Raw genomic sequence first — 25,711 nt, forward strand, 5'->3', positions numbered from 1 at the left:
AAACACACTACTATGAAAGAACTTAGCTGCAAAGACAAATTTCCTTCAACATTGTACATTCTGGATGGAGTAAAATAAGAAAAAAGAGTTAAATGGATTAAATAGAGGGAAAAGAAAGGAGAGTGTAAGCGATAATATTGATACCACTTTTATGTTCACAGCTGCCCAAACTATCACTCTAGGTAAACTGGCATTTAGATTTGCTTTTTATTTTTAACCTATATGGAGATTTATAAATAATGGTCTTATCTCAGGGTATCTCAAAGTTTTCATACCAACACACATAAAATATCCAAGATTTGAGTAAAGGTTAAACGTTTATTGCTTTCAACAGTATCACATGTCTTAAAACAAACTGTTTACTTTTGAGAAAAGTGTAAAATATACCTTTGAATTAAAATAATACTAAGACTTTTCGGCATTCCCTAAAACTCAAAGGCTTAGAGGATCACTGAATGCAAATCACTTTGAAACATCACCTACACTAAAAGGTGGAATGTGAAATTAGTTATCTGTGTATTTCCTTATACCTCCAAATAAAATAACAACAATGACTAATATTATTGAGAATGTTGTACATATAAAGCAGTATCCTAAGCACTTCATGTTCATTGCTTCATTTACAACTCACAACTATCCTATGAGGCTAGAATTACTGTTATTACCATTTAACAGCTAAGGAAACTGAGGCTAAGTGAGATGAAGAGAGGTTAACGTGCCCAAGGTCATGCAGTTAAAAAGCAGCAAAACTGGCATTTTAAACCTAAGGCTGAGTCCAAGGCTTAAGTGACATTACTTCTATGCTCTTGTTAACACAGTGACCTGTATTATGATATGAATAATAAAGGTCTTTAACATCTCTCAAATAGAATTGTTCATTTTTTTCAGATGTAATGACAGTAAGGTTATATTTATTAAAAAGAGTACCTTATCTTTTAGTGACAGATACTTTCATATTTACAAACAAAATATGTCTGGGATGTGCATCAATAATGGGGAGGGGGAACATACATGGAATAGGCTTGGTCACATTGACAATTGTTGAAAGTAGACAGATGATGGGTGAACAGTGGTTCATTTACTACTCTCTCTGCTCTTGTAGAAATGTCCATGATTAAATTAAGAAAACTAAGTCTTTAAACATACCAATACTGTAAAAGAGGAAGCTACAATCCTTTACTTTTTTCACATTTAGCAATATTTTATTTCAAAATCAAGAAAAAACAGCAGACTACATACAATTTTTTAAAATATTCACATATTCACCAACATATCCTAAAGCTCTTTATGTAGAAAGATCTGAGTATTTGGTCCCCATGTAAAATTGCTGAGGAGGAGGAGACCAATTCTGACATACAAAATAACCAGAAGATAAAAAGAAGCAGATAGGCAGGCGGAACCCCTGCTTTCACTGCTGCATTGGCACTGGAGACTTTTGTTTCCTGTCCCTTTAGGTTTTTCTCACTTTGTGACTGGAGTCATTTTCTCAGCAGTCTCCCTCTCACTTTCATACTCTTTTATATATCACTATATCATACTCTTTTATAAGAAATTAAATTACTAAGAAAAGCAAAGTTTATGTCCACAACAGGCATTCACTGTGATGTAGTGGCTGGTCAGAAGACAGGAAGATCTCTTAGGTGGAAGACTCAATTAAGTACCATACTGTTTGACTCAGAAAAGAAAGAGAGTCCAAGGTTTTGCATGTAACACATATTAACACTTAAGAGCATGTTCCAATTTAATAACAATTTGTTTTACCTATACAGTCACAGAGCCAAAAAAGTTACTTCTGAAATCTTAAGTAGGTGTCAGCTCAGTCATTTGAATGCATCCACTTGTTTGCCCAGGACAAAGCCTGGCACATGACCAATGCACAATAAATATTCATTGAACAAAATCCCTTCTCACAATCCTGCCAGCTTTCTCGTTTAAGTGCCACTGGGCAGAATAATGAGGAAGAAGGAGAAGAAGCAAGGGGAAAACAATCAGATAATTTTAAATTTGACAAAGCACTATGAAAAGAGCATGCATTTACTCTGAAGAGAATATTAAATTTCATAGTTCAGGGACCTTTACTGAAACATCTTGGGACCTGGCCCATCGGGATCATGAATGAAGAGAGGCATTTTATAAAGCCTTCTTTATGCTGAGCCAACTCTAAATTTTGGCTTTTAGAAATGGCTTATTTAACTTTACTACATTTATAGCCTAAGTGAGTTTTCGTTATCTATTTTCAACACTTGGAAAAAGTCACTATTTAAATGAACACTTTTTCATTTTCTGAAATTGCATCTTCACTTTTATTACAGCATTCACCATCAGCCCCTCTTCCACCTCACTTTCTCATTTTAATATCTATAAATACTTTCCAGTTCCTAGTTCTTTCTTGCAATATTTAGATGGCTCCTGATTCTAGCACCCACATCTCACTTGTCAGGTCATCTGATCTGTAGAATCCACAGAACAACCACAGAGGAAACTTTGGGATTCCTCTGGACAGCCAAAAAGAAGCTTTTGACAGCAAGTATTTTGAATAATTGAAGCAATATCATGTCTGCCATCAACTAATCCTATATTTTGGAAGGGAGACTATGGCAACAGCAATTAGAAAGAATACTACTTTTTTGTTGGAACACACTACATACAAAATCAAATTTTTTAAAGTGAGAAACTGCTTACTTTACAGAAAAATGATTTAAGTTTAAAAGGGCTTTCTTGAAGTGGCCCCTGCTTCTAGTACAAAGCATACCAGTTAGGCAGGAGGCAACAAAGCAGCACTTCCCATTTTTAATGACTTCTGTACTGTTTGTGGAAGCCCTGAAAATAAGCAGAGGCAGAAGGGTGTTATAATTAAGAACTAGAGTCAGACTGACCTGGGGTCAAATCTTAACTCTGCCCCTTATCAGCTGTGTGACCTTAAGCAGGTTGCTTTACCTCTCACCCTGGTTTTAGTACCTAAGAGGGCCCAGCTGCCATTCTGTGTAGGGTGAAATCCCAGCTTTCAATAAATCCCATTTTAGCTTAAGCTCATTACACTGGCTTCAATGCTTAAAATTAAAGGGACTAAAAATAAGACAATTATCTTTCCTGAACTCCATCCTTCAGATCCTCCCTGCTCCCAGGAATCTTCCTTGATATCAATATCTATCAACCAACCACTGAAGCAAATTGAGCGATACACAATCCTTTCACCTACCAGAGGTAGGTACTCTGCTACAGTCGGTACTCTGCTACAGTAACGGAGGAGGGTACTCTTAAATTAGTATTCTTGTAAGTCCCTAAAACATCAGCCTTGCTCACATAAATGCAGAGGCATGAGCAATTTTCATCTCTATAAAACTACTACAAAATTAAATCAGAACAATTACACTGATGAAAAATACCCCCCCAAATCAATAACAAAGCAGAAAATGTTAATAAACATTCCAAACTCAATTGTATCTCCTTAAATACAAATTTGGTATACGAAAAAACACGTTGGATCACAAATTAAAACCGAAAAACAGAACGAACAAAAGCTAACAGAAATGAAAAAAAAGAGGTGAATGAAAAAGATAAAATTCTATCAGAATTGAAGACCAAATTGCAAGGTGCTCAAGAAAAAATTCAAATAAAAACTTAATAAAAGACACTGAAGAAAACAGGAAAAGAATCAAGAGGATGAAAATGAGATAAGTAAAAATAGAGAGAAAGTTTTTGAAATGGAAGATAGACAAAGAAGATATAATTATGTGTAACTAGAGTCTCCATAGAAGAAAAACAAAACATTAGAATATTTAAAACTACAATCCAAAAAAAGCTTTTCAGAAACAAAAGTCCCAATAATACATATTAAAAGGATCCAGTAGGTAGAAGGGAAAACTGACCTGCTACAATAAACTCTTAAGACATATCCTAATGAAACTATTAGACTTTAAAAATAAAAGGGAAAATAAAACAGAGCAAAGGGGTCAAATAACTTATAAGGGCAAGAAAATTAAGACTGGCATCAGATTTCTCAAAAATGACATAAAAAGCAAGGGCACACTGTAAGCAAGGAAACAAAGTGTGAACCAAGCTGTCCTTCCAGTATCAAGGCTATAGAAAAAACAACTTTACATATGCAAGAACTCAGGGAAAATTGTGCCCACAAGCTCTTCTTAAGAAATCTACTAAAAATTGAGGACATATCTACCAGTAGGTGACTGGGAAACCTCAGCGAAAGACTGATGGTGAGGATTTAACACATTTAACTGTAGAACTAAGAGCAAAACAAAGTTGCAGTTAAGTTTGAAGAGAAAGTAGACATAATTCAACTAAAAACGTGGGAGAAGAGAGAAAAAGAACACAAAATAAACTCACTGATTGTTCAAATAGCAACAGGTAAGAATCAAAGCACACCATTAAAAACTAAAATAGGGGCTTCCCTGGTGGCGCAGTGGTTGAGAATCTGCCTGCCAGTGCAGGGGACACGGGTTCGAGCCCTGGTCTGGGAAGATCCCACATGCCGCGGAGCAACTAGGCCCGTGAGCCACAATTACTGAGCCTGCGCGTCTGGAACCTGTGCTCCGCAACAAGAGAGGCCGTGATAATGAGAGGCCTGCGCACCGCGATGAAGAGTGGCCCCCACTTGCCACAACTAGAGAAAGCCCTCGCACAGAAATGAAGACCCAACACAGCCAAAAATAAAAAAAAAAAAAAAAAAAAAAAAAAAAAAACTAAAATAAAGGATAGTAGAAAGTTAAACAAGGAAGAGGGCATTTTAAAAAGGCATAAGTACACAAGTAGCTACTATAATAACAAAAAACAATAAATCCAAAATACCCAAAGAAATTTTTTAAAGGGAAGTGCAAAGAAAGCACATCACAAAGAAACAAAGAAAAATATAACATAATGCATACAGTAGTATATATATAACATAAAATGACAAAACTGAGATTGAGCTCAACAGTCATTAACAGAAAATGATTTTTTAATACAGCTTATAAAAAAAGACCTAATTAAATGCTGTATGCAAGAGATAACCTAAGAAAGGAGGGGCAAGATAGGGGTAAGGGATTAAGAGGTACAAACTACTATGTATAAAATAAGCTACAAGGACATACTGCACAACACAGGGAATATAGCCAATATTTTATAACAACTAAAAACGGAATATAACCTTTAAAAATTGTGAACCACTACGTTGTACACCTGAAACACATAATACTGTACATCAACTATACCTCAATTAAAACAAAAAGATAACCTAAAACAAGGTAAATCAAAAAGACTAAAAATTAAAGAGATAGGTAAAAGCATATCTAAGCAAATAAAAACAGTAAACAAAAAGCAGTAGTGATCCTGATACAGAAGAATTCAAGTCAAAAAAGCATTAAACGTGACAAAGAGAAGCAACATTTAATGTTAACTGCCATATTACACAATGAAGATATAATAATTAAGAATACTTATGCTTCAAATACCACAGCAATTACCTTTAAAGGCAGAAACTACAAGGGATGCAAAAAGACTCAGAAAAAACAACTTTAGTAATATGTAAGACTAACACACACTGATGAACTTAACTGAGAATATAAACAACTTACATAACATAAAACGGTAAATCTTATATATCAAACTTTATACCCCGATAATAAAAACTTCTCCTCAAGTGGACCTGAATACTGACCAAAAATATGGGGGGTGGAGGGGATCATACGTAGGTCTTAAAGAAGCAACAGTGTATTTCATGAAGTAGAAATAATGCAAAGGCTGATCACAAGTCTAATAAAATTAGACATCACTAACAGAATCAAAAATACAAGGGCATTCTACTCCAAAATTTTTAAATTGTCTACTATTAAACAACTTGACTTACACAAGTAAGTATGAACCAAAATTACAGATTTTCTAAAAAATGATACATTTAATGCACTGAAAAGAGGAAAATCTATACACTTGAAAATTTATATCAATAATAAAAATAAATTCCTAATTCAAAAAGAACAAAATAAACAAAGGAAAACACAAGCTGGAAATAATAAAGATTTAAAAAGAAATTAATGAGGTAGAGACTTTCTAAAATTTATCTAATTCACAAATCAAAATCTTAGACTTTTTTTAAATTAAGAAAACAGACAAGGTTAATCCAGAAAAAAACAAAAGGAGAAAACATAATATACAAAATAAGGGGGAAGATACACTTTCAACAATATAAAAACAAATATTATGCAAGATTATTCATTGCAGTATTACTTATTATTGAAAAATACAATTAGAAATAATGTGAATGTCCAAAGTGTAAGAACAGTTGAATAAACAGTTGGTATAGCCACACAATGGAGTACTATGCAGCTCTAAAAATGAATGGAGATCCCTATGAAATAATATAGATATCCAGTACACATAGACAAGTGGAAAAAGCAACGTGCAAAAGAATGCCTGCAGTGTGCTACTTTTTGTGTAGTAAAAAAGAGGAAAGAAGAATATATATATGTATATGCTCATCTTGTGCAAAGAGAAACAAAAGATAAAAGAGAAACTTAGACTAATTGCCTATGGGAAGTAGGAGAGAATGGATGGAAAGGATGGGGGACTGGAAAAGGAGGAGAAGACATGGGAGGGATGACTAACATTTCTCTTTCTGTATAGTTCTAAATTTTGGAACTATGTGAATGTTAAAATAACATTTGTCAAAAATAACAAAATTAACAATGATGAGAGAAAAAAAAAAGAACCCTAAAAGAGAAATCAAACAGAAAGAAATGTCTCTAATGGCATTTCAAATGACAAACACAATTACACTAAAGAGGAAAGGGGGAAGGGAGAACTAACCCAAGTAACTTTTGAACACAGTATTTTTAATAATACTCTCAGGCTATAAACAAACACACAACATTGTAAAGCAACTATACCCCAATTAAAAAAAAAACAAAAACAGAAAACTAAATAAACACTGAATTCCAATAAATGTTTTGTTTTGTTTTTCACAGTGTTAAAGATTAGCAATTCTGAATTACTTTCTGTGTATTCTAGGGTTGAGCAAATAAATAAGTAAACTGTGGATAATGGGAGCCGGAGTTCTCATGGTCAAAGAAGAGAGTTACAAATATGTAAAGTGGGGAGGGAGGCTACAATGAGCCCCATAATGATGGCTGAAGAAAGTAATATGTACTCATAGTTTTCGCTTAATATAGGTGTGTGTGTATCCCCTAGCTCCGCCCACTGAGCAGGCTCTGGTGGTTGATTTTATGTCTCAGGTGGCCCAGAGTGACCAGATGTTTGATTAAACATTATTCTGAATGTTTCTGCAAGGATGTTTTTAGATATGATTATAACATTTTAATTAGTAAAGCAGCTTGCCCTCCATATTATGGGTGGGCCTCATCCAAACAGATGAAGGCCTGAACAGAACAAAGAGACTGACCTGACCCTCCCCTAACATGAAAGAATTCTCCAAGTAGACTGCCTTCAGACTTAATCTGCAATATCGGCTCTTCTTGCCTGATGGCCTTGAAACATTGGTTCAATAGACCATCAAACATTAGTTCTCCCTGGGTCTCTAGACTGCCAGCTCACCCTGTAGATTAGACTTGCCAGTCTAATCACATGAGCCAATTCCTTATGATAAATCTCCTTATACATATTTCCTATTGGTTCTGTTTCTCTGGAAAACGCTAACTAATACAAGGGTCTAAAAATCCATGACCTCTCAGTAGCAATGAGCACAGTGCCTAGATCTTGATTTCTAAGTACTACTGCCACTAAAATGAATCAGGGCTCCTTGAAAAAATGGCAGATTCCAACACTGGGTAGGGAAAGTACAAAAGAACTCTGAAACACCTTGTTGCCAGAACAGAAGGAAGTGCTCAAAGATTTATGGGTACATGTCAAAAGTACACAATGATTCAGGTAAAAATTATTATTGTGTGTTAAAACTATTAGGCAAAATTTTAGGAGAAACAGGATATTTACAGAGTCTCAAAGTATTTCCCCAAAAGATACCTATTAACTACAAAGAGAAAAAAAGTAATTTTATAGTGGAAAAAACTGGAGGACACTACCATACCAGGTGATAAGAATTTACATCACCAGTAATGAAACAGTAGTATGGACCTTCAGATATGATACACTGATACACTTTTGTAGTATTCCAGCCAAAAATGCATAACCTAAATCTAATCAGGAGGAAACATCAGACAGACCCAAATGGTGGAATATTTCTACAAAATAATTAAACTGTAGTCTTCAAAAATTTTTTATCAAGAAACACAAAGACCAAGGAAGTGCTCCAGATTAAAGGAGATTAAAGAGATACAGCAATTAAAAGTAACAAATGATCCTAGACTGAACTATACCCGGAAAAAAAATTTTTTTCTCTTTTACTCAAAAGGACATTAGGAAATTCAGCAAAATTTTAATTAAGCTTATTTAGTGCTCTATCAATGTTAATTTCCCGGTTTTGATGACTGTACTGTGGTTATATAAGAAAATAACCTTGTTTTTTGGAACGTGTAAACTGAAGGATTTAGGAGCAAAGGGCCATAATTTAGCAAATTACTCTCAAATGGTTCAGAAAAAAATATTTATTTATTATTTTATGAAGAGCGACTGTGGTAAAAAGTTAACATTTGGGGAATCTGGGGTGAAGAAGAGGATAGGGGAATTCTTTGAATTATTTCTGCAACTTTTCTGTAAGTCTGAAATTATTTCAATATTTTAAAATTAGGTAAAATTCAGTAGTATCTGATAATAAGCTTTCCTACATTATTCTCCTACAATATTTGTGCACCCAAACACACATATTATAAAAACCAAAGCCAAAAACCTAAGAGAGGTTTTTCTTTTCCTATACCCTCTATACAAATGGCTACATAACCTGCTGACTCTATCCTCTTCTCTTCAACAGCACTATTGATTCAATTATTGTATAATTTCTAAATGATTTCCTGACTCCAGACTCTTCATTTTCACACACTTGCAAAATTAACCACCTCACTACTCTACTTTAAAATCTTTAATGGTCTCCATGGCAACCCTTTTACAAGACTTAAGTCTTCTCCATATCATGCCCTTTCAGCTCTACTTCATGCCCTTCTCATCAGGAAGAAAGCAAGTGCAGTTCTCTGAACCTGCAATGCTCTTGCATTGCTTGTGCTCTGGCATATGCTATCTATGCTGAAATATCCTTATCTATCCAGTCAAAGAAATTCCTATTTATTCTTTAAACCTTATCTTAGCTTCACCTTCTCTGTGAAACCTTCCCTGACACAATACACAATGTGAGGGTGAGTAATCATTCTCTCCCTCCTTAGTGCTACTATTTTATCTTATACTATCTCTATTACACTTATCACACAGTGTAAGTCCCCATTCTAAGGTGAATGGGGATTCACTGACAGAGGAACCAAGTCATATTTATTTTTGGAATTACTTAGAATACAATAGGTTCTCCAGGGTAGAAAATGTTAGGAAAGTCTTTATCTACATGATGAAAAAATAAAAGCTAAAAAAAAATGAAAATATAATTTTAAGACTAATATACCTTTCACAGGGAGATGATATATGCTTTTGCTTGTTATTTAATATAAGTTAGAACAAGCCCTAGACTTAATATTTTGCACTCATCTTTGGAAAACAAAAAATCTGATGCAGTATTCCAATTTTTAATTTTCTGTAGTTTGTTAAGAACACTGTTGTTCACAGCCTTTTAAGTTATGAACTGGGACTAAAATAAACTTATGTATATGAAATAGTACAAAACCAAAAGTAGTTTTACTTTATAATACTTAAGCGCAAGAATCATCTTTTTGGTCTAAGTGCTTTAAATGCAGTAATTCCTGATTTAAACTCAATTCTACAAAAATCTAATCACTGCTTAATCTTATTTTTCTTGATATAAAACTAAGCCAATTATATAATTTTCTATCAGAAAGAAATTTAAAGGAAAATACTACAAATGGTTCACTTGCCCTCCTTTCCAATATATACATTACAGGGATAAATAAAATTATTTTCTAATCTTAAGAAATATATCCTTAAATTATTAATCACATAACAATACATGTGAAAGATTCCATGAAGAAAATGCTATTACATACAAATATGCAAAATCATAACTGTTATTGATGTCTTCTATACCTCACCCGCCTGGTTTTCCTGATGGCTTTCTGATGGTCACTTTATCTTAAACTTTTTTGGGGACCTAGCATGTGACCGACCCTTGTTTGCCTTGCCCTTCCTACATGTTTCTTTCATAACCTATATTTCCAACTATAAAGTTTAGCATCTTGTAAAAGTATATGCAATTATACTCTAATAAAGATGTTAAAAAAAAAAAAAAAGTATATGCTCCAGAAGGTCAGAGACCGAGCCAATTTTACTATCTATTATGCAACTGCCCCTTCCCTACAAGTGCCAAGTACAGTGTCTAGAGCATAGAAAGAGCTCAATAAATGTAAAAGAAATGGCTGAGTTAGTCTGGAGATATTTTAAGTGGTACGTTTTCATAAAGATTTAATTTATTTTCTTTAGGAATAAGGAAAGTAATTATTTTCCATAAGAAGCACTGGTAATCAGACATGTGTGCCAAAAATGGCAATAGGCATACTTTCAGTAGCATAAAGAATAAATTCAAAATTTCCCCTCAGTGTTTGGGAGTACAGAGACTTCCCTTAGCCCTGCTCACCAGACAAAAGAGTCCATGGGAGTTGGTACCTTTATTTCCTACCAGAAGGACCAAGATACAGCCATGGTAAATAAAGTTTGAAATGAATCTATATGTATAAGGATACTAATAAGCCTCTAGAAAACTGCTGCCATAATGAAAACTAATGTCTTCTCTTGATTTTCCCTTAGATATCCTAGAATCATTAATTAAATTCCTTCAAAATTCTTAGAATCCATTAAAATATACATTAAATAAAACATTATTTAGAAAAACAGAAGATCTGACAAGTATTAATATTAATTTGACAATGAGCCAATAACTTTGTCACTGTCATTCATTAAAATTAACGTAGTATAAAGTATCAGTTCTTTTGTAGTCCCCTCAGTCATGCCAGTTCCTGTATGAAACTAGAAACTTACTACTTAATAAATTACTAACTGTAGGAAAAAAGTCAGTGTTATTTTATAATTCTTTCTGTATCTTGCTTATAGAGGTCATGCATAATACAGTAAACTGAGTAAGTGTCCCTAAAATAAAGAACGAACTAGAGCACCTAATTTCTTCTTCCTCAGAGGAAAGGCTTTGTTGTTACAAAAGTTAATTGAATTCTTGTCTTTGATCCTATTTCTTTGCTCTACATTCTCTATTAACTGACCTCTTTTTTCTTTTTCTTCCTTTGACTTGCCTTTCTTTCCTTAACCACTTTTATTATTGAAACCAAGTAACCTTTAACCTTTTTAGTCAAACATACTAACTACCTAGATGTCAAATGTCTACACCAATTTTAACATAAGACATTCAAGAGTGCTATACTTACTAATCACTACCAACGTCTGATTTCTCTGCTCTAGTAGCAAATTCCTTGTTTACAACTAGCTAAGATACTATATTCTTTCTATGTATCTTAAGTGTTTGACAAAAAATACTCAAGGTCAGTCTAGTTTAAATGGACTGTATAACAGGCTGCTTCATTATCTTACTGTTCCTACAGCCATCTTTTTAAAAAAATCAAGTGAATTAAAATAAATCTTTGAAAAAATCTTAGTAATTTTAAGTGCCTAAAGAAATATTTTCACAAAATGTTGTCTTCTCTTTGCAAACCAGATCATATTTCATATAACATACAACATGGTTTTTAAAAATCTGCTAAGGTAAAAACTGAAAGACAAAGTTCAAAGCTGCACAGCTGGAAGCATCCTGGGACAAAACTTTAAAGTGACTGGAATCACTGGTGTTCACTTACATTTTTTAATAATCTGATTCTAGACCAGTGGTTCTCAACCCAGCTATGTATTAGAATCACTTGGGGAGCTTTTAAAAAACATCCACTCCAGGCTAACTGAATCAGAATCTCTAGAGTCTGGACCTAGGCAAAAGAATTGTTTCAGAGCTACCCAACTGACCATAATATGCAGTTAGGATTCCAAACCATTGGCTACGTCTTTATAATTATTAACACAGACTAAAATACTAAGGCATCATTTAGCACTAATACCATTTTATTCTGAAAGAACTGTCATTCAACTAAATGTAAATCTTTAAATTATCTAACAGTATTCCAACATTTAAGTCCATTATTCAACAAAGAGTAGGTCCTCCACAATCATTTGTTGGTGATGCAGATATTTTAACAATTTAAATTACAACAATCCCTTACTTTAGAAGGAATATGTAATTATTATAATACAGAACATATTATTTTGACATTTTACAATAACTCCAGCTTCAAATCCTCTGGAACAACTGATGATGCAGTCACCAGTTAAGGTGATGCGTCACCTTAAGATGAAGGATTGGGGCATTTCAGGCCAAAGAACAAATGGGTGAAGACCATGCGATACAGACAATAGGAGTACAGAATCTATTTATAACAGAGGGGAAAATTCAGTATGACGGTGTGACGGAGACAAACAGGAGTAGCTGGAAATGGGAAGAAAAGCTAAGACTGTGCACAGATTGGGAAGGTCTCTGACAGACTAAGGAACTTAGATATTCATCTACAGGTAATAGAGAATCATTGGAGCTTTTCAAAAAGGAATGACAGGATGTTCTACTTCCAAGATGATTGAATAAAGGTACTTCACCCTATTCCTCCCACTAAGTGCAATTGAAAGCCCTAGACATTACACATAAAATAAACATAAGAAGTCTGTGAAAGGTGGACAGATGAAGGCAAATGCTTAGGAACCTCAAGACCTGAGGAACAAGTCAGTGGTGAGATCCCTGGGTTTTCTTTTTTTTTTTTTTTTTTTAATTTATTTATTAATTGAGTGATTTTTGGGTGTGTTGGGTCTTCGTTTCTGTGCGAGGGCTTTCTCTAGTTGTGGCGAGCGGGGGCCACTCTTCATCGCGGTGCGCGGGCCTCTCACTATCGCGGCCTCTCTTGTTGCGGAGCACGGGCTCCAGACGCGCAGGCTCAGTAGTTGTGGCTCACGGGCCTAGTTGCTCCGTGGCATGTGGGATCTTCCCAGACCAGGGCTCGAACCCGTGTCCCCTGCATCGGCAGGCGGATTCTCAACCACTGCGCCACCAGGGAAGCCCCCTGGGTTTTCTTTTTGCCTCGTGTATCTCAGACTTGCAGCTGAAAACCTGGCAATACCAAGAGGCAAAGACAGGGACTTCCCTGGTAGCACAGTGGTTAAGAATCTGCCTGCCAATGCAGGGGACACGGGTTCCAACCCTGGTCCAGGAAGATCCCACATGCCGCAGAGCAACTAAGCCCGTGTGCCACAACTACTGAGCCTGCGCTCTACAGCCTGTGAGCCACAACTACTGAGCCTGCATGCCACAACTACTGAAGCCCATGAGCCTAGAGCCTGTGCTCCACAACAAGAGAAGCCCCCGCTTGATGCAATTAGAGAAAGCCTGCACACAGCAATGAAGACCCAACGCAGCCAAAAATAAATACATAAATAAATAGATTAAAAAAAAAGAGGCAAAGACAAAAAAGCCCCAACAAAAGCTTGCTCTCTTTAGCCAAAAGACCAGGTAGGGACAGTCTAGCAAGACAGAAAACTTTTAGACAGTAACAGTGCTACTCTAGCTAAACACTACACAAAAAACCATGACCCCACTCTCATCCATGCCAACAAAGGCTGAATGGGGAGCCTAGACTTCCACCCTCACACGGTTATAATGAGGCATACCCAGCAGAGTGGTGTCATAGAAGGCCAAGGAGGAATTCAAGACTTTCATCTGATAATGAGTCCCCACGTCCCCATACTCCCCCATCCTTGTGTCAGTGGAGGCCACATGGAACGCTGTTAGAATTATCTGACAAAGATCTTAAAGCAGCCATGATGAAAATGCTTCAATGAGCAATTATGCTCAAAAGTAATGAAAACACAGAAAGCTTCAAAACAGAAACAGAAAATTTCAGCAAAGAAATAGAAGATATAAAGAAGGACCAAATGGAAATTTTAGAACTGAAAAATACATAACTGAATAAAAAAGCTCAGTAGATGGACTCAAAACAGAATGGTGGGGACAAAGGAAAGAATCAGTGAACTAGAAGAGAGAGAGTAGAAATTACCCAACCTTAGTAACAGAAAGAAAACAGAGTGAAAAATAAACGAAGGGATCCTCAGAGACCTGCTAGACTACAACAAAAGATCTAATATTTTTGTCACTGGAGTCCTAGAAAAAAAGAAAAAGGGACAGGGGGTGACTGAAATAGTACTTGAAGAAATATGGCAAGAGACATAAACCTATAGGTTCAAGAAGCTGAGTGAACCCTAAACTGGATAAACGTAAAGAAATCTAAGCCAAGTCACATCATAATTAAACTTTTGAAGACTAAGGACAAAGAAAGCATTCAGGAAAAAACCAAAACCTTTCCTACAAGGAAAAAACAACTCAAATGACAGTGATTTCTCATCAGAAACCATGCAGGCCAGAAGGAAGTGGCCTAATATTATTCAAATGCTACACCCAGCAAAAATATCCTTTAGTCATGAGGGGGAAATCAAGATGAAAAAAACTTTTCATCTTTTCAGATGAAAAAAACTAAGCCAATTTGTCCCCCACAAACTAATCTTAAAATAATAACTAAAATAAGTTCTCTAAACAGAAAGAAAATAATGAAAGAAGGAACTTCCAAATATCAGGAAAGGAAAAGGAAAACAGGAAGCAAAAATATGGGTAGATATAAAAGACTTTCTTTGTCCTCCTGAGTTTTCTAATTATGTTTGATGGTTGAAGGAAAAGTTACAACTGTCTGATGTGGTTCTAAATGAATGTACAGTAAACATTTCAGGACAATTATATAATAAAGAGGGGAGGGTGCAGGAATGTAAAGAAAAGTAAGGTTTCTATACTTCACTCAAAATGGTAAAATGACAACAGTAGACTGTAATAAGTTATGTATATATAATATCTATAGCAAACACCAAAACCAATATATAAAGAGATATATCCAAAACACAACAGATAAAGTAAAAATGGAATTCTAAAATATGCTCAAGTAACCCAAAGAAAGAGAACAAAACAGAGAAAAGAAAAACAGAGAGATAAACAGAAAACAAAAAATAAAATGGCACATTTAAGCCCTAACAAATCTAAAACTACATTAAATATAACAGCCTAAATGCATTAAGACATATAAGCAGAGTGAATTAAAAAATATAATCCACCTATATGATGTCTACAAGAAACTATATGTCTATAGGAAACTCACTTCAAATATAAGTATAAAGGCAGATTGAAAGTAAAAGGATGGAAAAAGACAAATCATACAAACATTAACCAAAGGAAAGCAGGAATGGCTATATTAATATCAGATAAAGTAGACTTCGGAGCAAAGAAAATTATCAGAGACAGAGAAGCATATTACAGAATGATAAAAGGGTCAATCCAACAGGAAGACATAGTAATCCTAAATGTACCAAATGACAGAACTGAAAGATATGTGAAGCAAAAACTGAAATAACTGAAAAGACAGACAACTCCACAATCATAGTTGGAGACTTCAACATCCTTCTCTCAATAACTGATAGAACAACTAGACAGAAATCAGCAAGGATATAGAACTCGAAAACACTGTCAACCAACAGGATGCAGTAACATTTATACAACACTCTACCAAACAACATCAGAATACATATTTCTTTCCAAAGGCCCATGGAACATATACTAAGATAGACCATACTACTAAGGCAAACCCTGGGTCATAAGGCACACCTCAACAAATTAAAAATAACTGAAATCACACAGAGTATCCTCTCTGACCACAATGGAAATCAAACTAGAAAGCAATAATGGAAAGATAAAAGGAAAACTCTTCAACTACTTGGAAACTAAGTGATACTCTTCTAACTAACCCATGGGGTCAAATAGGAAGTCTCAAAGGAAATTAAAAACAAACAAACAAACATTGAACTAGATGAAAATAAAAATACAACGTATCAAAAAATGTGGGGGACTTCCCTGGTGGCTTAGTGGTTAAGAATCTACCTGCCAAGGCAGGGGCCATGGGTTCGAGCCCTGGTCTGGGAAGATCCCACATGCCGTGGAGCAACTAAGCCCGTGCACAACAACTACTGAGTCTGCACTCTAAAGCCCGTGAGCCACAAAAACTGAAGCCCGCGTGCCACAACTACTGAAGCCCGCATGCCTAGAGCCCGTGCTCCGCAACAAGAGAAGCCACCGCAATGAGAAGCCTGCGCACCACAACAAAGAGTAGCCCCCGCTCGCTGCCGCAACTAGAAAAAGCCCGCGTGCGGCAACAAAGACCCAACGCAGACAAAAATTAATTAATTAATTAATTAATTAATTAATTAACTTAAAAATGTGGAACACAGCTATAGTGCTGAAGGAAAAATTATTACACTAAATGCATACATTAGAAGAGGAGAAATCTCAAATCGGTAAATCTAAGCTCCCATCTCAAGAGAAGAGCAAAAAACCTTAAGAAAGTAGGATAAAAAATGAGCAAAGAAAAAAAAAAGAAAGAAACACAAATTACCAATATCAGGAATGAAACAGGGATATCACTATAAACTGCAGACAACAAAAGGATAAGGGAGTACCATAAACACCTCTACACACTTTAAATTGACAACTCAGACTAAATAGGCCACTTCCTCAAAAAATACAAATTACCACAATTCACCTAATATGAAACAGATAACATGAATAGCTCTTCAAAGGTTATCAAGGAAAATACATTTATAAGACTAAAAAAAAAAAAAAATCTCTGAGCCCAGATAGTTTTCACTGGATAAATTTACCAAATGTTTAGAGAGGAATTAAAATCAATTCTACACAATCTATCTCAGAAAACAGAAGAAGAGGGTACACATCCTAATTCATTTTCTGAAGCTAGTATTACTACCAAAACCAAAACCAAAGAAAGACACAAATATAAACATAAGAATCCTTAATGAAATAATAGCAAATAATATTCAGCAATATATAAAAAGATGATAATCAACTGGGGTTTATTCCAGGGATGCAAAGCAGGTTCAATATTCAAAAATCAATGTAATCCACCGTATTACCAGGATAAAGGAGAAAAATTCCATAATCATATCAATTGTTGCAGAAAACACAACTGGCAAAATTCAACACCCATACATGATAAAAAAAAAAAAACTCTTAAAAAACTATGAAAAGAGGGGAACACACTCAACTTGATAAAGAGCTTGTACAAAATAAACTTTACAGCTAACATACTTATGGTGAAAGACTGAATGCTCTTCCCTATGATAAGGAACAAAGCAAGTATGTCTACTCTCACCAATCTTATTCAATATAGCACTGAAAGTTCTAATCAGTGCAATAAGACAAGAAAAAGAAATAAAGGGAATACAGATCAAAAAGGAAGAAATAAGACTGCTCCTCTCTGCAGATGACATCTAGGTAGGAAATCCCCAGGAAGCTATAGAAAATTCCTAGAACTAATTAATGAGTTCAGCAAGGTTGCGGGATACAAGATTAACACACAAAAACCAACTGTATTTCTATACACTAGCAATAACATGTGAACATTGAAAAAAAACACCATTTATAATCACCCAAAAAAATAGAATACAAAGGTATAAATCTAACAAAACGTGTAATACTTCCATGCTGAAAACACAAAATGCTGATGAGAGAAATCAAAGGAGATCTATAAAACAGGGAGAAACATACTAGTTCATGGATTGGAAGACTCAATATATCAATTCTCAAGACATCAATTCTCCCCAAATTGATACTGAGTTTCATGCAATTTCTAACAAAATCCCTCCCATCAAGATTCTTTGTAGATGTAGAGAAGATTATTCTAAAATTTATATAGAAAGGCAAAGGAACTAGAATAGCTAAAATAATTTTCAGAAAGAATAAAACAGGAGGAATCAGTCTTACCAGATTTCAAGATTTATTATCTACCTATAGCAATCAAGACTGTGACACTGGCAGAGGGATAAACACACAGCTCAATGGAACAGAACAGAGAACTTGGATATACAACACAAGTATGCCCAACTGTTTTTTGACAAAGGTTCAAAAACAATTCAATGAAGAAAGACAAATGGTGCTGGAGCAATTGGATATGCATAGACAAAAATAATAAACCTTGATCACACCTTATACAAAGATTAACTCAAAATGGGTCATGGACTTAAATGTAAATAGAAAACTGTAAAACTTTTATTTAAAAAAAGTTTTCTAAAACTTTAGGAGTCAATTTTCAGGATCTAGAGCTAGGCTAGACTTGATACCAAAAGCACAATCCATAAAAGGAAAAACTGAAAAATTAAGTCATCAAAATTAAGAACTTTTGCTCTGTGAAAGACCATGTTAAGAGAATGAAAAGAAACTACAGAATGGGAAAAAATATTTGCAAACCACCCTTCAGACAAAGAACTAGCATCTAAAATATATGAAAGAATGCTTGAAATTCAACACTAAAACAACAAAAACAACAAACAATCCAAACAGAAAATGAGCAAAAAACATGAATAGACATTTCACCAAATAGACATTTGACCTACAGATGACAAACAGGCACATGTAAAGATGCTGAATATTGTAAGCCACCAGGTAAATACAAATTAAAACCACAGTGAAACATCACTACGTACCTGTCAGAATGGCTAAAATTGAAAGTCAAAAAGCAAATGCTGACAAGGATGCAAAAAAACTAGATTATTCACTGCATTAGTCTGCTAGGGCTGCCATAATAAAATACCACAGACCGGGTGGCTTAAGGAACAGAAATTTGTTTTCTCACAGTTCTGGAGGCTAGAAGTCCAAAATCAAGGTGTCAGCTTGTTTGGTTTCTTTTGAGACCACTTTCCTTGGTTTGCAGATGGCTGACTTCTCACTGCATTCTCACATGGTCTTTCCTCTTGAGTGTGTATATCCCTCAAGGATGTGTGTCCAAATTTCTTTCTTATAAGGACATCAGTCAAACTGGATTACGACCCACGGTAAAGCCCTCTTAATCACCTCTTTAAAGGCCCTATCTCCAAATACAGTCACACTGTGACATGTTTGGGGAGTTAGGGTTTCAACATATGAATTGGGGGGGGACAATATTCAGCCCATAATACACATGCACTAATGTAAAAGAGTACTGCCGCTCTGGAAAACATTTTGGCAATTTCTTTTAAAAAGTAAACAAGGAACCATCATACGACCCAGCAATTACACTCCTGATCATTTTTCCCAGAAAAATGAAGACTCATGTTCACAAAAAAACCTACAGACAAATGTTTACAGCAGCTTTAGTCATAACAGCCAATAACTAGAAACAACCTAGAAGTCCTTCAATGGATGAATGTGTAAATAAACTGTGGTACATCCATACTATGGACTACTACTCAGCAATTAAAAAGGAACAAACTACTTAAATATGGAATAACTTAAATGAATATCCAGAGAATTACGCTGAATGAAAAAATCAATCCCAAAAGGTTATATACTGTAGATTCCATTTATATAGCACTTTTGAAATGATAAAATTATAGAAATGGAGAATGGATTAATGGTTGCCAGGCATTAAGGAGAAAGGGGGTAGGTGGGAAGGAAGTAGGTGTGGCTACAAAAGGGTACTCTTTATGTCTTGCTACAGATGGGTGGAAAACTTCACTGAAACCTTTTCCCACTTTCTAATATTTGAATGATGTGCTCCAAAATAAATTAGATAACAACGATCAAACGGGTGGATGGGGAGATATTAGTTACCACATATGGAATGATTAAGGAGGGCAAGGCTCTGTGCTAATCCAGACTTATCCTGGCTCCTACGCTGTGCTTTACTTCGCCAGGCTGCACTCAATTCTTAAATGTCACCCAAAGTTAACAACCACAGTGTTAGCACGATCCTGCACAAAAGATGTATATTATAAAATTACCTCTCCTCTTCTACCAACATTCTTATTTCCTTAGTATCTGATCTCATTCAAGAATTAATGAGAAAAGCAATAATTATCTGCTTAAATGATTCACACTAAGGTATAAGTAACTGATAGGTTTAAATATCGTCACAATGTACAAAAGCAGGTTACCTCAAATGGCATTTTAACAAAAATTGTATGTTTAAGATAGAATTAAACTGTAGTCCGAGTGTTGTCATCTGTTTAATTCAGATGCCCTAAAACATCACTCCCCATCCTGATCTTGGAGTTCTTAGGTATTTTGGAAGTAAATTAGATACAAATCCTAAATTCAAAGTAATAGTAATAGCTTCCATCTCACCACAACTCAAGATGCATGTCTGGTTAGCTGCCTGCCCTACAGGGAGGAAATATTTGTAATAGAGCTTTTAATTGTCTGTGAATAAAGATAATCCAAGACCGGTGAAACTTGTAAAAATCCATGTTTGTTTTCTCAGCTGCCTCTACGCGTCCCTTTTTCCTGCCTTCTAAGTTCTCTACCACTCCCAGTGCATCCTTCATACCTTCTGCTTTCAGGAGGCCATTATCTTCCAGTTTCTCCAAAACAGTAAAGGACTTCAGCAAGGGCTGAACTCAGTCTTTCAACAGACTTATTTGTAGTTTAAGGCAGCCAGGAGAAATGTTCGTCTTTTGGTTGACCTGGATTGACTGAAAGCCTAAGGGCTTTGTTTGTTTTTATTTTGCTGAGTCCAGTACGAAAACTGCCTTAGTACTGATACCAAGCCTGGGGGGACTGGGTCAAAAGAGTTAATAGGTCACTTTTAGAGCTCTCCTTTGCCCTGTTCACTCTATTAACCTTAATTATTCAGAAGCCAAGAATCTCAAATTCCTAGGATTCAGATTCCATTTTCAGGATGTCTACTACTCCCTTCTGGTTTGATATCCCTTTCCTTCTTTCGGAATGGTGGTCATTTTCTCAGAATGGTGGTCATTTTCTCCTGCCCCTCAACTCCTAGCAATCTGTTCTCATGCCCCAGGGTTCTTGCAGCCTCCAGTGTGTGAGAGGTAAAGAAACTATGAATGTCTGGAGTGGGTAGGCTGGGCTCATGGACTCCCAAACATGAAACTCAAACTAAGAAAAAGAGCAAAGGACCATCACCCCACTACCACCCACTTGCAGCTAATGTAAAGTAAGATTTAACACTTTTGTTTTTTACAGTGTAGTTGTGGGGGATGGGGGGGTACTTTAATGATAACAACAACTGTGCACAATACATGATATCGGAAAAAACTACCAGCTGGCAGTGACTGTACATACTGGGGAATGGATGGAGGAAGAAACACTTCTACAACTGGATGTTAAAGTTAATTACAATGACATGTTGTGACCTGCTTTTAATTTCTGCCTAATCATTACACAACATAATAAACATGCATCTCATAAACGATGTGTCAGATTAACTTTCAGTTTTATTTTAATGCAACTGCAGCCTTTTCTTCCAACCTCCACCCCTGCAGCTTCGCTCATTGCTGGCTGCAAATGTAAGATGGAGATTCCTTCTAAAACAATTAACAAGACACCATGCTGCCACACTGGAAGAGAGGCCAGCAACTGGGTGTCCCACTTTATAGACTGTCCATCTTGCAACAGCCGTACTTCTTCTAGTCTCTCCCAGGTCCAAACTATGCCTTTTCTAGTTACTGTAATTATTTTCCCCAAACAACAATTTTTTTATCACTTCCCAGCCTATGAAGCACAAGTTGTTTCACAACCAGCAGCATCAAAATCTAAACTCTTAAATGGCTCAATGAAAAGATGGTCAAGGGCTTCCCTGGTGGCGCAGTGGTTGAGTATCTGCCTGCCAATGCAGGGGACACGGGTTCGAGCCCTGGTCTGGGAAGATCCCACATGCCGCGGAGCGACTAGGCCCGTGAGCCACAATTGCTGAGCCTGCGCGTCCGGAGCCTGTGCTCCGCAACAAGAGAGGCCAAGACAGTGAGAGGCCCGTGCACCGCGATGAAGAGTGGCCCCCACTTGCCGCAACTAGAGAAAGCCCTCGCACAGAAACGAAGACCCAACACGGCCATAAATAAATTAAAAATAAATAAATAAATAATTAAAAAACAAAAAAGATGGTCAAATGAATTCAAAATATGAGATATGCATCAATGGATTGGCAAAGATCAAATAATTTGGTAAAAGGGACACAGAAACACAGATGTTCTCATATATCCCTGGTGGATATACAAAATGGTTCAACCTCTATGGAGGGAAATTTGGAAATATCTATCAAAATTACAAATGCAAGTACCCATTTGTAGGAATTTATCTTATACTATACTTGCCTGTCCCACCATTGTGTTGAAATAACAAGTTATTCATTGCAGTATTATTTTAAGGACAAAAAAATTAATAATGATAATAGCAAACACTTATCTAGCACTTAGTATAGTGCCAAACACTGTTCTAAGCACTTCACACATATGCTCATTTAATCTTCTGAACAATCCCATGAGGCAGGTGTTCTTAACATCCATGTCGTACAGATGGAGAAACTAAGAGGCCAAATAAAATTAGCCCAAGACCACATAGCTAGTGTGAGCCAAGATTTGAGTAGCTCCAGAGCCTACTATCTTAACTATTATAATATACTAAATCATCTAAATATATATCAATAGGAAAATAATTGACTAAAATATATGATACATCCGTCTAAAGGAACATTACATTTTTAAAAAGAAAGCTCCTTAAATTGCCCCTCCCACTTTGAGGGTAGGTTAAACTTAGTGACTCACCTCTAAAAATAAAGTACGGAAAGGGAAAAACAGCAATTTTACAGTGGAGAAACCTGGCAAACACCACCTTAACCAACAGATCTAAGTTAAACATCACCAGTGATGTCTTGTAAATATCAGGTAGTACTCCCTTGCTGAGACATTGATAAAGACAACTCAACTTTGTGCAGTATTTCCAAAAATCCATAGCCCCATTCTAATCATGAGGAAAACATCAGACAAACCCAAGTTGAGAGACAGTCTATAGACTGGTACTCCTGAAAACTGTCAAGGTCATTAAAAACCTTGAGAAACTGTCAAAGGAGACTACGGAGAAATGACAACTAAATGTAATTACGGAATGTTGGATGGGATCATGGAACAGAAAAAGAGCATTAATGGAAAAACTGGTGTTATCCAAATAAACTCTGGAGTTTAGTTAACACTAACGTACCAATGTTGATTTCTTAGTTTTGACAAATGTACCACAATAAGATGATAATATTAAATAAAGGGAAATGAAACTGGGTGAGGTGTATATGGAAACTATTTGCAACTTTTCTGTAAATCTAAAATTATTGGGGCTTCCCTGGTGGCGCAGTGGTTAAGAATCCCCCTACCAGTGCAGGGCACATGGGTTCAAGTCCCGGTCCAGGAAGATCCCACATGCTGCAGAGCAACTAGGCCTGTGCGCCACAACTATTGAGCCCGCGTGCCACAACTACTGAGGCCCGTGCACCTAGAGCCCATGCTCTGCAACAAGAGAAGCCACCGCAATGAGAAGCCCGCACACTGCAACAAAGAGTAGCCTCCGCTCGCCGCAACTGGAGAAAGCCCACCTGCAGCAACGAAGACCCAACACAGCCAAAAATAAATAAATAAATAAATAAATTTATTAAAAAAAAAATTATTCCAAAGCAAAAAGTTTATTTAAAAAAAAAAAAGAAGGAAGAAAGCTCTTTGTGCACTGATATGAAAAGAATCTCCAAGAAGTGAAAGATGTAAGGTAAAGTGAAAGACGTAAGGTAAAGAATAAAGGACTTCCCTGGTGGCACAGTGGTTAAAAATCCACCCGCCAATGCAGGGGACACGGGTTCGAGCCCTGGTCCGGGAAGATCCCACATGCCATGGAGCAACTAAGCCTGGGCGCCACAGCTACTAAGCCTACACTCTACAGCCCACGAGCCACAACTACTGAAGCCCGCACACCTAGTGCCCGTGCTCCGCAACAAGAGAAGCCACCGCAATGAGAAGCCCGCACACCGCAAGGAAGAGTAGCCCCTGCTCGCTGCAACTAGAGAAAGCCCGCACGAAGCAACAAAGACCCAACGCAGCCAAAAATAAATTAATTAATTAATTAAAAAAAAAAAAGAATAAAGTGTATATAGTATGGAAGAAGCAGTATGTGCATAGGTACAGAAATATCATTTGTGTAAAATGATTGGGAAAGCACATACATATACAAAAAATATTTCTGGAAGGATACGTAAGAATCTGATAACACTGGTTGACTTCGTAGAGAGAACTCTGTAGCTGAGAAACAGAAATAAAACTTTTGATTTGTGTCCTCTTGCACTTTTTAAATTTTAAAACATATGAGTATATTACCTACTCAATTAACTTTTAAAATTAGAAGTATGACAAGGACCTGAACTCAGGCAAAGCCCTGGAAATAACATAGGGGAATAATTAGAATTTTAGGAGATTAAAAAATCTAATCTCCTCCACCTACCAGTTACCCACACCCCCTTCCTCACTTTTCCCACCAACCTCATTTCTCCTTATGCAGTGCGAACATTTTATTCTAGCCAAACCAATCTGACTCCCAACCCCAACAAATCAGCTTGTTTCCCAATTCCTTATCCCTCCCAGCAAAACCTAGCTCTTAAATAAAAACCACCCACCTATTGAGCTATTCAGCATCCTGTAGACTCTGTCTGTAACACGGATGGCAAATACAGACACTCATGCCATCACTACTCCTACATCCATGGCAACAACACTGCTCAATGATCACAGGAGCCTTTCCCACTAAACCTACACACTGCCTCCAACTACTTCTTAACGCGGTCCTCCATGCAGCCATCATTATCAACCAAAGCTGGCCCATGAAATAAAACCTATTCGCCATACTACTCTCTACTATATTGATCTGTTTGCCTTGACATGTTCCTTCATGAATTTCATATACATTCATTTACATATACCCCTATTTCGTTCTGAAAAGGATTAATGAGACAAGAATACATGAACTACAAAAAGTTAATAGATTTAAAATATTAGCAGAAGAATAAAGAAAACCCCAAAAATGATGCCACAAAAAAAGCTGAAAAAATGTACAGCATAAAACCTATATGCCTACTCTGGGGTAGGCCACAAATCTGGCTCTGGCTTTCTAACAGCCATCACAAAAAGAAAAACCCAGTCCACAGCCCAGGAGATAAACAGAAAAGTACTCGGAAGAGGAACTATTCTTGGTACTTAGGCCAAACAGTAATTTTTACAAAGCAAAGAGAACACTATAGAAAGAGCAAGACATACAAGATACACAACTACCAGTTTTCCAAGAGTTGGGATGTTTCTGATAGTATCCATCAGGAGAACCTACAGTGTCTCACCAAAGCCCAATGCAGCAAAACTAATTTTACAAGGAGCGGACACAAGCTTTAAGAACTCTCTGTGTCCCTTCACTTGGTCTCCTCCTTCACTGCCTCCCTAACTAAATATAAACTCTTTGAAGACTAGAACCATGTTGTGTAACTCTTATAAAGCTCACAGTGTTCTGTATCCTGCAAAACAGCAAGCATTCAGTATCAGTGAGAATTTACTGAGAGCAATTCAAGCCTATTCTGAAAAAATTCTCTAATCTAAACATAGGAATTCCCACTCCTACTAAATTGGATAAAAATGATACTGAAGCCTCAAGGTATAATCTCTAAACCTTCTATACTATTACTGAATCGCAATTTAATTTATGATG

At 36.2% G+C, this 25,711-nt stretch overlaps 1 protein-coding gene across 6 annotated transcripts in view; it reads right to left on the reverse strand.

The window, feature by feature from the left end:
• Window positions 1–25,711, reverse strand: part of SESTD1 (SEC14 and spectrin domain containing 1) — a 146,575-nt gene that overhangs the window by 108,191 nt on the left and 12,673 nt on the right. The window contains exon 1 of one of the 6 annotated variants that reach the window (XM_036857733.1): window positions 2,753–2,773. The exons of the other annotated variants lie outside the window; for them this stretch is intronic. The gene's annotated coding sequence lies outside the window, so the exon portion shown is untranslated. Of the gene's footprint in view, window positions 1–2,752; window positions 2,774–25,711 lie in introns of those variants that run through there. 6 annotated transcript variants of the gene reach the window in all.

The sequence above is a fragment of the Balaenoptera musculus genome, chromosome 7 (assembly GCF_009873245.2).
Source record: "Balaenoptera musculus isolate JJ_BM4_2016_0621 chromosome 7, mBalMus1.pri.v3, whole genome shotgun sequence".
Lineage (NCBI taxonomy): Eukaryota > Metazoa > Chordata > Mammalia > Artiodactyla > Balaenopteridae > Balaenoptera > Balaenoptera musculus.